The sequence below is a fragment of the Tachypleus tridentatus genome, chromosome 9, assembly GCF_004210375.1.
Source record: "Tachypleus tridentatus isolate NWPU-2018 chromosome 9, ASM421037v1, whole genome shotgun sequence".
NCBI classification, from domain to species: domain Eukaryota; kingdom Metazoa; phylum Arthropoda; class Merostomata; order Xiphosura; family Limulidae; genus Tachypleus; species Tachypleus tridentatus.
In genome coordinates, this window is record NC_134833.1 from 60,267,620 (window position 1) to 60,280,469 (window position 12,850).

Genomic DNA, 12,850 nt, shown 5'->3' on the forward strand with positions numbered 1-12,850 from the left:
ATTATCGGAGAAACACGGTATGAGATCGCACCCGTGACTGAAGCTACACCTACTTACGCTGTATCCAAAATATCGAGTGGCGTCAACCTCAAATTGTATTCAAAACATTTGGGATTACAAAAGGAAACATTTTGAGCGATAGTTAATCATACAACAAAACTAAATAAGATAATTTAGAGACTAGTGATATAAACGTTGATTGAACAAAAAATTATATATTAGACAAACATCACCTTCTCATCCGCTTCTCTTTCTGCTTTGCACATTTCTCTCACGTACTCTTCAAAATTACCATAAGAAAATTTTGAATATTCACATTTTTAACTGCATCTGGAAGCTTGAGATAAAAAATACTTTCTGGTCAATCAACTTTAATATTACATTCCACAACTTTATTTTCATGAAAGTTAATTGTTTAACCATATCCATATGGCAGGAATCATATGATTCTTATGAACTCTATTATAACCACCTTTAAATATATTTATTTTCTCTTTATTAATAATGAAGTTGATATATTTATTTATACATAAACAACCACTTAAGAATTGAGATAAAACATTTTTTCGAAGGAAAGGCAGAGGATGGAAAACAAAACTGAAAGAAACGAAACCACATTGTTTTAGATCTGTAAACTGTATCTAAATATAACAACACATTTATAGTGTAATCATTTACACAATAAAAAATTAAAGCAAGTAGAATAAAAATTACATGCGTCAAACGAACTTTATTTATATCATAACCACAAATGTTTTAAAAATTAATCGCGTTGTCTTCGTTTCTACCTCTCAATAACGAGTTAATAAAATAAATAAAAACGTCAGCAAATAGATAGTTTAAAGCAAATAGGATCACAGCAGACATGTAAAACAGCCCACATTGATATAACGATACGTCTGCGACCAACAACGCTAGAAACCAATTTTCGATACTCATGTTGGTAGGAGCACAAATATCCCATTGTGTATCTTTGTGTTCAACTATGAACAAATATATGTAGAATATGAGAAATAATCGGTAAGGTGCACCAGATGAAGGCCATACAAACTTGAAGTGATAGAAAAAGTTATATGCTTTATTACTTTTTTGTTAATTTCGCGCAAGGCTACTCGAGGGATGTCTGCCCTAGCCGTCCCTAATTTAGGAGTGTAACATTAGAGGAAAGGCAGCTAGTCTTCACCACCTGCCGCCAAATCTTGGGCTACTCTTTCACCAACCAAAAGTGGGATTGACATCACATGATAACGCCCCCACGGCAGAAAAGGCGAGCATGTTTGGTGCGACGGGGATGCGAACCCGCGACCCTCAGACTACGAGTCGATCGCCTTAACCCACCTGGCCATGCCGGGCCTTGCTATATTGCAGTAATTATTTCTGTACAACGCATGTTATTAATTTTTATTCACGTGCAGGCAATATGGGAATTGATTACATAAGTTAAAGTAAGGGACGCTTCAGACATCATTATAAAGGTGCTGTACTAACAACAACGAGAATTTTACTGCAAAAACATCTCCTATTTTATAGCACGCTTCGTATGAACTGCTGCTTAATCGATGTTTAACACTTAATAATCTTTGATGGAACAAATAGTGTTAACATTTTTAAATTTCGCTGATTACGTTTTCAAGATGTGTAAAACATCGAGACCTTCCGAAAGGTGATCTATAAACCAACAACACTGAGCATTGTAATTCATTAAACTTATCGCTAACACACGAGACCTTGATTCATAGAATTATGTTTTAGAATTTTAACTTACCACCAAAATATGTTAAGATAGAAGATTCATGTCAGCAACACGTTATTTCCAAAATGTTTTGGTTTGTTTCTTTATTTAGAATTAAGCACAAAGCTACACAATGGCTTATCTGTGATCAGCCCACCACGGGTATCGAAACACGGTTTTTACTGGTGTGAGTTCGCAGACAAGCCGCTGTGTTAATGAAGGGCGTTTCCAAAATTACACTGAGTTAACGATACATGATTAATTATAACTAAAACACTTACCCATTCTGCTTGTTGTTTATAACGTTCTCCTAGGCACACTCTCAGATGATTCACTTTTGCAGAATCGTCTTTAATACCTACATAAAAAAAAAAAAATGTCTGATCTATTTAGTGGGGTAGATTTAATTTTACGAACCAGTGTTAGTGAAACTACTTTATTAATCGTATGTTTTCTGATTCGCATATTTGCGATACATAATACTAGATATATTACAACAGATTTTTTGAAGTGTCGATGTGAGTTGATGAGATGAATCATTATATAAACTATTAGAAACACCCGCAGGTACAATTGCTATTTCCTTCGAAAACTTAACATTCAATAATGTTTATCAACTATGAAAAATTTATTTAAATTTAATTTTAAAATGAGCTATCATTATTGTAATACATTCCAGAGTAAATTTTGTTGAGGCATTTCTGTGCAAGCGCAGATATCAATGAAAGTGTTTTCTTTTCTGTTCCAAAATTTTTACTGAAGAAAAACAAATAATGTTTAGTTTTTCTTTTAAAGGTTTTATATTTGAAACATACTCCTTTTTGTGATTTTTATTACTTAAGTTTGAAACTTACCAATTTTTAATGGTTAAATCTAAAATTTTCCAGTTTTTTTTCTGATTTTTACTGGTTTAATGAGAAACATAATTTTATGCAAATCTCAATTTTTTTTTTACTGCTGAGTTATAAAAATACAAGTTAGTACTCATCAAAATAGCTCTAGGAGTGGATGTTCAACCCAGATAGCAGGTATCAATTGAAGTTTTTAAAACCGACACTCAACTCTTCAGAGTGATAGAAAATTGCAAGGGTCAAATGAGACAATTTCAGATTTTTTTTAACTTTAATAAAATAGCTATGTATATCACAAAACTTTGCTCTGATATTATTTCGATATAGTTTTCAGATTCTGTGGGTTTCTCCTGATCAAATGAAGATATTAATTGAAAACATTTACTTTCATAGAACGATTACTTTACAATTTATACATTAATAAACTTTGAAAATGAACTAACTGCACATCAATTTCCACATCATGTCTATAGAGTTGCCGTTCATCACCGTCAGGCTTACGATCACAACAAGAGCTATAAACAGAACTTTCATGTTGAATGTTGAGAACTTTGTTCTTTTGATGAATATTTCAAGTTAAGAAAAACACTTTTATATAATTCTTCCAATAGCTTAGAGCCAATAATTTCAACTATATTGTGATTAACCCTAAAATGATCTGAACTTTGTTGGTGTATTTACCTATCATTTCGTAGTTCTTTCCGGATTGGAGAAATTGGATTTGGATTTAACGAATAACGATGTCATTGTATCAAAGAGAGGCGCTTCCTCCCAACAATAAGATCGCGGACTCAAACCTGTTTGTTTCACTCTTATTCCTTGTGGAAGCTTCACTCTGTTATACGTATTACAGGCTAGAAGAGTTGTTTGAAGTTACATCCACAAAAAGAAGGTAATATTGGCAATGGTGTAGTGTTGTGAAAATGCGTTCCCATTCATATATATATATTTTTTGTCATAGGTAGAATGTTGTTCCCTTATTATTTTGAGCAAGCCCACCTTTACAAACCACTGACTTCATGAAGTTTTGGTTACCCTTAGAACAAAAACAAATAATCATGAACTCTTTCATCCAAACTTTCATAAACTCTTTCATCCAAGTAATCAAAGTATAATGACAGGAAAGATTGAAAATATAATGTGTGCTTCTGTTTATTATGGTTACCAAACAACTCATGGTCAGAGTTATAGTTTTTAATTTTCACACTTGTTTCAGAGCTGATTTGAAAACTTGAAGAAACAAAATGAACGTTATTGTTCAGATTTTTCAATACGGACAATGAAATTTTAAAGTAAATCTCCTGACATTTTCTACTTCTAACTTTCTCAACCTGTTTTCTATGTTTATTTTCCACTCAGAGTCTGAATTAGAAACACACTGCAAAAAAAGCATTAAATTTCCATTACTGAAGAGCAAATAAACTCGTGATTTTTAATTCCCGTCTTTAGGTGGGGCAGGGCTTATCAGCTTATTTGTAGCATAGTGATTGCAGTGGGCATTGTCTAAAGTACGAGGTAAAAGTGAAAGAAAATGTTTACGACATGGCTCTGTAAAGAGCCTGATCCAGTCCAATAATCTTGTTTGGTATTTGATTGTCAGTTATACTTCAGTATTAGTCGGCATTTAGTAATAATAGGTGCTTAGGAACATCCCATTTCTTATTTTACCATACTTAACTGGTAACAAATAATTGTTAAGTTTCTAGTCATACAAATATAGCCCGTTTGGTTCGACTACTATTATTCATCGTATGTCCTCCCACATATGGTTCCTGTCCACTGACAATGATGGACATATTCACAAATTTACGTATTTGTTAAAGACCGAAGACCATTAATGCTGTATGGCAGATGTATGTACCCTTCTGAGTACCCCTTAGATTTCAACCTCAAGGTTTTATAAGGTATTATTTCTTCTGGGCACATGAAATACAAAAAGAGTGTTTGTGATGTAAGAAGTTTCTTATACTGTGACACAGGTATATTAAAATGGACAACACCTATATTGTGGGATATCTCTCGACTTATTTTATCTGCTTTACTGATCTAGTTGCATTTATTTTTTAATATTTTTCTTTGATTCCATAGTTTAAAGTATTAAGAATTTTTAGAACTGTCAGTTCAAGTAAGAGATTTATTTAAGCAACTATCATCAGAGCAGTTTACTGAATTGATAGTCACTGTACATAATGTATTCAATAAAACTCCATTTATATAGGTTTTTTTATTACAAATGGTTCCGTAACAGGAGGCAACAGCTATGCCAAATCATGAAAATGCTGACAAAAAACCTAAATTACATCTTTCTTAGCGGTTTATATTACCAAGAGTTTATAACTTTATGTCAACTACTATACCAGGGATGATCTTACTAGTTAGGTTATAGATGCGTGAAAGTTGAAAGTACTTAAGTAATATCTAAGCTTCTCTTTTAAACGTTAAAATCCTCATCTAGCTCAATAAATTTCTACAGATTAAATGTCATCTACAAATTACATGTAATTTGTACTTGTTTGTTTTTTGTTTTTGAATTTCGCACAAAGATACTCGAGGGCTATCTGTGCTAGCCGTCCCTAATTTAGCAGTGTAAGACAAGAGGGAAGGCAGTTAGTCATCACCACCCACCGCCAACTCTTGGGCTACTCTTTTACCAATGAACAGTGGGACTGACCGTCATTTTATAACGCTCCCACGGCTGAAAGGGCGAGCTTGTTTGGCGCTACGGGGATGCGAACCCGCGACCCTCAGATAACGAGTCGCGCGCCTTAACACGCTTGGCCATGCCGGCCAAATAACGCACAAGCAAGGTCTTCCAAGAAGTTAATTTATAAATTTATTAGAATTTGTCTCTTAATGTCTTCAAAAATGATACTTTAACTATATCAAACAAATCAGTTAAAGTTAGATATGTAGAGTTTTGAACGAAAGTGATGGCCGCGCGGGGCATCTCAATGATTGCGAGTTAAGTCCTATTTCATAACACGTAATTCCCATGAAACATCTCTACTAAAAACCTACACTTTGAGTCAAATGGTTTGATGAAAAATATGAAAAACTGATCAACTAATCTGGTAAGAGACATCAGATTTAGTAACGCTTTCAATACCTTCAGTCATGTGAAAAACTTAGGACACCCTATTAAAGCCTGTGTATTTTTGTAAAATTTTTGGATAAATAGATATTCAATCTCAATTTTAACAATACTGAGATATTATAGAAATATAACTTAACATTTAAAACTGATGAAAATACTTTTCAAGATCTTCTGTAAATGTAATTCTACAAAAATGCATATTCTAACTGAAAAAATGTTAGGACACCCTATCCCCTAATAGCTAGTGTTACCCCCTTTGGCTGAAATAACTGCAGTGAGACGTTTCTTGTAGCCATCTATCAGTCTCTGACATCGGTCTGAAAAAAGTTTGCCCCACTCCTCAATGCAGAATTCTTTCAGCTGTGAGATGTTTGAGGGTTTTTTGCATGTACAGCCCGTTTCAAGACAGCCCACAGCATCTCAATGAGATTGAGATCTGGGCTTTGACTCGGCCATTCCAGGACTCGCCATTTCTTAGTTTTCAGCCAGTCCTAGGTGGATTTACTGGTATGTTTGGGACATTGTCGTGTTGCAGGGTCAGTTTCGCTTCAGCTTTAATTTTCATACAGATGGTCTCACATGTTTCTCAAGCACCCTCTGTACACCATAGAATTCATGGTGTATTTCGTGATTGTGAGGTGTTTAGGTCTTGCTGCTGCAATGCAGCCCAAAACCATGACACTTCCACCTCCATGCTTCACAGTTGCTATGAGGTTCTTTGTATGGAATGCTGTATTTGGTTTACGCCAAACATGTCCTCTGTTCTGGGGTCCAAATTCAATTTTGGACTCATCTGTCCAAAGAACATTATTCCAGAAGCCCTGGTCTTTGTCTACATTCTCTCTGGCAAACGTCAGTCTGGCCATGATGTGTCTCAGAGAGAGCAAAGGTTTCTTCCCTGCACACCTACCATGCAAGTTATAATTGTGCAGGCTCTTTCTGATTGTAGAGGCATGCACTTTCACATCAACAGTAGCTAGAGCCAGTTGTAGTTCCCGTAATGAAATGTTAGGGTTTTTGGAGACTTTATTGCCATCTTGTGGTATGCTCTCGGCGTAAACTTGCTTGGACAACCAGACATGGGCATGTTGGCAGTTGTTTTGAAAGCCCTCCGCTTGTTGACTATTTTCCGGACTGTGGAATGGTTGATTTCAAAATATTGTGAGATCTTTTTAAATTCCTTACCATACTCATAAGCTTCTACAATTTTCCTTCTGAAGGTCTCAGACAGCTCATTTTCTCTCACCATGGTTCTCACTCTCACTTCAACAGTCAGGAGCATATTAAATAAGGAAAGCCTCATTAAAAATACTGAGTATCTTCTAATCATGTGCACATGGTGTGATACACCTGTGTGTGAGTTGAGCCATTGTAAGGGGGAATAAATGTTGGGGTGTCCTAACTTTTCCTCACTTAGAATATGCATTTTTGTAGAATTACATTTACAGAAGATCTTGAAAAGTCTTTTCTTCAGTTTTAATTGTTTAGTTATATTCCTATAATCTCTCAGTATTGTTAAAATTGAAAATAAATATCTATATATCGAAAAATGTTACAAGAATACAGAAGCTTTCATTGGGTGTCCTAACTTTTTCACATGACTGTAAGTATCGTGGAAAAGTATTAAAACTGAACAACTTGATGATATCGTGTTTATAGAGAAGTAAAAAAATGATACAGAAAAACACAAAAATAGTTTATTTTTGTTTTTTGGTGCAAAGTTAAACAAAAACGCTATCTGGGTACGTTTACCTAAATGAATCAAATCCCAGGTTTGAATTTTGTAGATCCGTAAACTTATTGTTATCATATTTAATAATCACTTTATCTTTATTTGTACTTAATGTTTCTCTGGCCTGAAATACCATCATATTTATTTTCGTGGAAAATATTATAGTATTATAGCTATTAATTTACGTTTAATTGGTTTAAATAAATTTGTTTCTGACGGTGTTTTATAGCCAGATCGCATATTTAGACTATTATTGCAGCAGCTGAACGTTCAGAACTTTACATTTAAGCCCTATTGGGGAACTAGGAATTTTAAACCCAAACCAACACAAGTTTTTCTAAATGTCACGTAAAACAAAGTAAAAACTCTAAACTTACTTTTATTTCAGTGAAGCAATAGTGTGTTTGACTATTTTAATCAAATATCTTTGCAATATTTTAATCTATGCCTTAATATATATTATGACGTCATTATAGTGAGGAGATACATTAAAACATCAAATAACCATTTTGAAAGAATGTTTATTTGATCCAAACTAACTAAATTGATAATACCTTAGATACCAGGATTTACCTATATGATTACAATGTGACGTCATTATCATTTAATGTCTTTAGCTATGGACTTATACAGTCAAAGTATAAGTTTCCATATACAAACCACAAAGAGTTTAATTATATTTTTTGTGAATTTAAATGATTACAATATTTTCACTTGCTTCTACAGTTATAAAAAAGTTATAAAAACTGTCATAATACATTTAAGAATCTAAGGAGATGACTTAAGGAAAGTTACAAGCACGAAGTGTTTTTGTTTTGTCGTCAAGCACAAAGCTATTGAAAAGGTTATCTGTTGTCTTTCCACCATAGGTATCGAAACTCAGTTTCTAGTGGTATAAGAAAGCAGCCATCAAGTTGTGCTTTTGGCAGGCTGAACATAAAGAGTAAAAAGTATAAAATTAATGCGGTATATTTAATATTGAGTTAAATTATATTAATATTATTTAATGTCATGCCTTGTAGGACTTGAAACTGATAAAAATAACAGAAGTTTTACGAAGACGATCAATGAAAACGCGTTCGGTGAAACCTCATTAAAATGTAACAGAAAGTTGCGTAATATAATTTTGTATGTAATATATAATTGTATGTTATGTATTATATATATAATTTACATTTGTCATAGCGAAACGGGAACATATTACAATGACGATGTTATCCTAGTTCCAATAGCAAATCATAAGTTGGTCATAGGTATAATTGCCGAATAATAATAGCAATAAAAGATAGCGTGGTAGCAAAATTCGTGAGTTTCTGAAATACGTTTAGAAAATCTCGGTTCGTTACTGTAAACCCGGTATGGCCAGGTGGCTCAGGCACCCGACTTGTAATCTGAGGGTTGCAGTTTGGAAACACAAAACATACTCGCCCTTTCAGCAGTGGGGACGTTATAACATTATGGTCAATCCCAATAGTCGTTGGTAAGAGAGTAGCTCAAGAGTTAGCGGTGGTTGATGATGATCAGCTACCTGTCTCTAGTCTTACACTTCTAAATTTTGGACGGATAGCACAGACAGCCTTTGTCTAGTTTTCTACGAAATTAAAAAAAAAATGTTATTATAATTTATGGTCTCATATAACAGCGTGTAGTTGCAAGGGGCTATTTTCAAAACTAACGCAATATCCTGACTAATTAAATTTAATTATTTATCTGATAAAATTCAAATCTCTATGACAGTATCATCATTTCTAATTAATTGTTCCAAAAAACTTCGCCTATTCGTGATTATAAATGTGTTAATGCAGTCCCCTTCGTGAAATAGCAGTAAGTCTACTGTCTTACAATGCTAAAATCTGATGTTTGACCACACGCAGTGATCACAGAAGATTGCTTACTGTGGCTTTGTTTTAACACGAAGAAAACATAATTCGAGGAAGGTACACAAATTACAAATAGGTTTAGTAATATTTGTGCACGTTGCGAAGGAATAAATTAGTTAATTGTTTCAACAATTCATTTGAAAAAGGATGATATAAGCCATCATCACCAATCCGTGACTGAGATTTCGTCACTCGACAACAATCACAAATATGAAGCATGAAACTACTACATTAAAAACATAGCTACAATGAAACTCAAATCGTCTGATGTAGTCACGTTGTCTCATCAAGAAATAGTTTTCTTCTAATTTGTGTTAAAATCAACAGACAGTTTGTACACTTATTGCTTTAATGATGATATCTGAGACGAAATACATCTGTAATTATTGCTTTACACATTAATTAAATCTGGATCTTTCATTTGTGTTTTGGGCCTTCTTATTCAGCAAAGTGACTCAAATATTATTTTGTGAAACTTCCTCATAGTGTGACTAACCAACACTTGTGAAAAATAAAACTACAGACATGAAAAGTAAACATACATCATACAAAAGTAACAGGACATCTAGAGGTTCTCTGAAACAACTTACTGATCTGAGGTTAATATTGATGATACTAAGTGTAGCAAGTGAAAGACTCATGAAAACACAAAATTCAGCCATTACAGAGTACGCCACGACAACTGGACACAGAATAAACTGGTAAAACACTAGAATCGTCGACACATCAAATTCTGGAAGACAATAAAAAACAAAGAATCATTTTATATTTACACTATTAAACCTTCACTAAACAGAGATTCTGCATAAGAGGTAAGTAACCTGTAGCTGTCATTGGCTGAATCTTTAGGAAGTTTCTCCTCCAATTATTTCTTATTAAAAGCAGTCTTAATTATATAAGTCGTTTTATTAACAACAAGGAATAAAGCAATTACCAATTGAATTTGATGACAATCTAAAACATATAAGGTTTCAAGATATACATTGATGTAAAAAACAAGAATACCATGAATAAATATAATAGTAAAATAAATGGTAAAAAAAAACTTACGTACTTTTGCACACAAATGACAGTCACTTTTACAGGATTGTGATTAGGTCCACAGATGTCTCTTGCTCTTGAGAGGAGTCCATCAAACCAAACACATTGATCTCCATATAGGAATCTACTTGTACGTCTTCAGGTAGAAGCTGTACATAAGTAAGTATGCCTCAATTCTGTGGTAAATGTGTTCTCTTTATCAAACTGATGATGTCACCTAGAGATCGTTGTTCTCTTAAAACACTAGTCTTCTGGAACTAACACACAGACATCATTTGTCCAACCATAAAAACATATAAAATTATAATTTTAATGTAGATATGCAATATCACTGCAATTTTCCTTTTGGTTTAGTAAATGTTTAGACTATGGAGAACAATAAAACAAAGCATAGAAAATAGATGTATGATTTTATAAAAATCTATATAATAAAACAAGTAACAAAACCAATGACATGTCAGTGTATCACAAAAACATTTAATTTTTCACTTATAACTTTTCATTCTAAATTTGTAATTGATATATATCTAAACAATACGTACATATATCTGCTTTTGTTAAATGTAGAAAAAAATTCTGTTAATATTAGCAAGACATGTATTGACATGAATAAAAAATATGTTTTAATAACAAAATTGCTTGTAAACAGCTAATATTCTCTCCCAAGTCAACCATTTTTGGGAATTCTTTTGGATTAAGCACAAAGCTACACAATGGCCTATCTGTGCTATGCTCAATACAGGTACCGAAATCAGGATTTTAACAGTGTGAGTCCGAATACATACCACTCTGTCATTTGATGCCCACCTCTTGAGACAGAATAGGAAGAATTTCAAGCTGTTCCTGTGGTAAACAACACTGTGTAACAATTTGTTTTTTTACATTTTCTTGTTTCTGGGCAGAACGTGTTACATCCCAATTGCTTGTGTCTAAAGTAAATGGAAAAGACCTATTTTTCTCTTCTAACTTTGCTTGATCTAAGAACATGTATCGAAAACATAATAGGATAAATATTTGGGGACTGATGAGTGAAAGTGATTTACATTACAGTCGCAAATCTTTAAAAACTACTCACTTCTTTTTTTCATTTTTGTTCATTTTTGTATAACTTTAGTATAAAAACATGTAAGTCATGAATCCTACGTTGTTTTATTCAGACCTAATGTTAATGAATATGTGAATGTTTGCTCGTTTTTACTTTAAAAAAGAGCTTAATTTCTAAATTTCATTATCCACGTAACAAAAGTAAAGTTTGAAGGGCCATTTTCTGTACATTTACAACATAAGTAATAACGAATAACACATAATATCCAAGAACAAAATTTGTTACAGTGTGTAATGTTATTGAAGTATAAGATAAAGAGGATGTGATGGCATGAAAAAGGAAGATGGCGTATTTTTGAAGCAAGTTGAACCACACCAAATATAAAATATTCTCAAAGAGTATTGTAATCTGGAATTGGATACAAAATGAGTAGAAATGAGAAGTGAAGATAGAAAAAACAGTAATGGAAAGATGCTCATAGTGAAAACCAATCTCCTCAAAACACAAAAGAACGGGAAAAAAAATAAATGAAGAGTCCAGGACCTAAGTTTTCAAAACATGATAGATCAACAACATTATTTACATGAATCCAAAAGAGATAGATTAGAGCTAAGAAGATAAAAGCCTCGTGAAAGAGTGTCTCACAATCAAAGGGAAGGTAGAAAACATGAGGGATGTTTAATAGAAGATGAAGACAAACTTACAAGTAGGAAACAGCTTAAGGATGCATAAAAAGATAAACTTTGGATTTGTCTATAATTTAGTGAAACAATTAGTGTAAAACTTAACCCACATTATATACGAACACAGGTAATTATTTTAGTACTGTTCATTATACTTAGTTTGTGAAGCTTGATCGAGTTAACTCCTTGTGTTGCATATTTTACTACTATACGGTAACCTACGTTACAAGGTGAGGATAGCATGCACTAACAAAACTAATTGTTCATTGTAGATATAATTATGCAGAAAGTAAAGAATCAGACTCACACTAAAAATGTGGAAAGCTCCATCTCTCATCTTTACTCACTTCATTTTGGAACCAGTTTTCTCACTTCTAGTTGACCTTCTAATATTCTTATTAGTAACACAGAAAGAAGAAAGGTACTTCGAACTAGGTTCATAACGTATTATATGGCTAAACTGCTTTTCTGTTTGTTTTTAATACAAATGTTAAGAAGACTTGTGCTTGTTGTTTTGTACACTCCAAAGCTTTTCATAAAACAATGTTAATGCACGTGTTCTGCCTCATTTTTTATGCCCCATCTGTTAACATTAGATCCGTCGGTAAACAAACACACATACGAGATATAAACTTCTCCTTTTACAGACCCAGACATATCTGCTTTTTCTAGACATACCATATGGGGATGCAATAACCCTGTAACGGTCTTACCACATTTAGTATATCTACGCTTATTTGTGCATACTTTTTTTTACCGTTAACGCATATTTTTTAACTGTTTATTGTGCAG

At 33.2% G+C, this 12,850-nt stretch overlaps 1 long non-coding RNA gene across 1 annotated transcript; it reads right to left on the reverse strand.

Annotated features, from left to right (window-relative positions):
• Positions 1-232: 232 nt before the first annotated feature.
• Positions 233-3,078, reverse strand: LOC143227087 (uncharacterized). The gene is made up of 3 exons (XR_013014866.1): positions 3,027-3,078; positions 2,014-2,090; positions 233-337 (listed from the first exon to the last, which is right to left on the reverse strand). It is a non-coding gene; the product is annotated as an uncharacterized LOC143227087 (long non-coding RNA).
• Between the last annotated feature and the right edge of the window lie 9,772 nt (positions 3,079-12,850).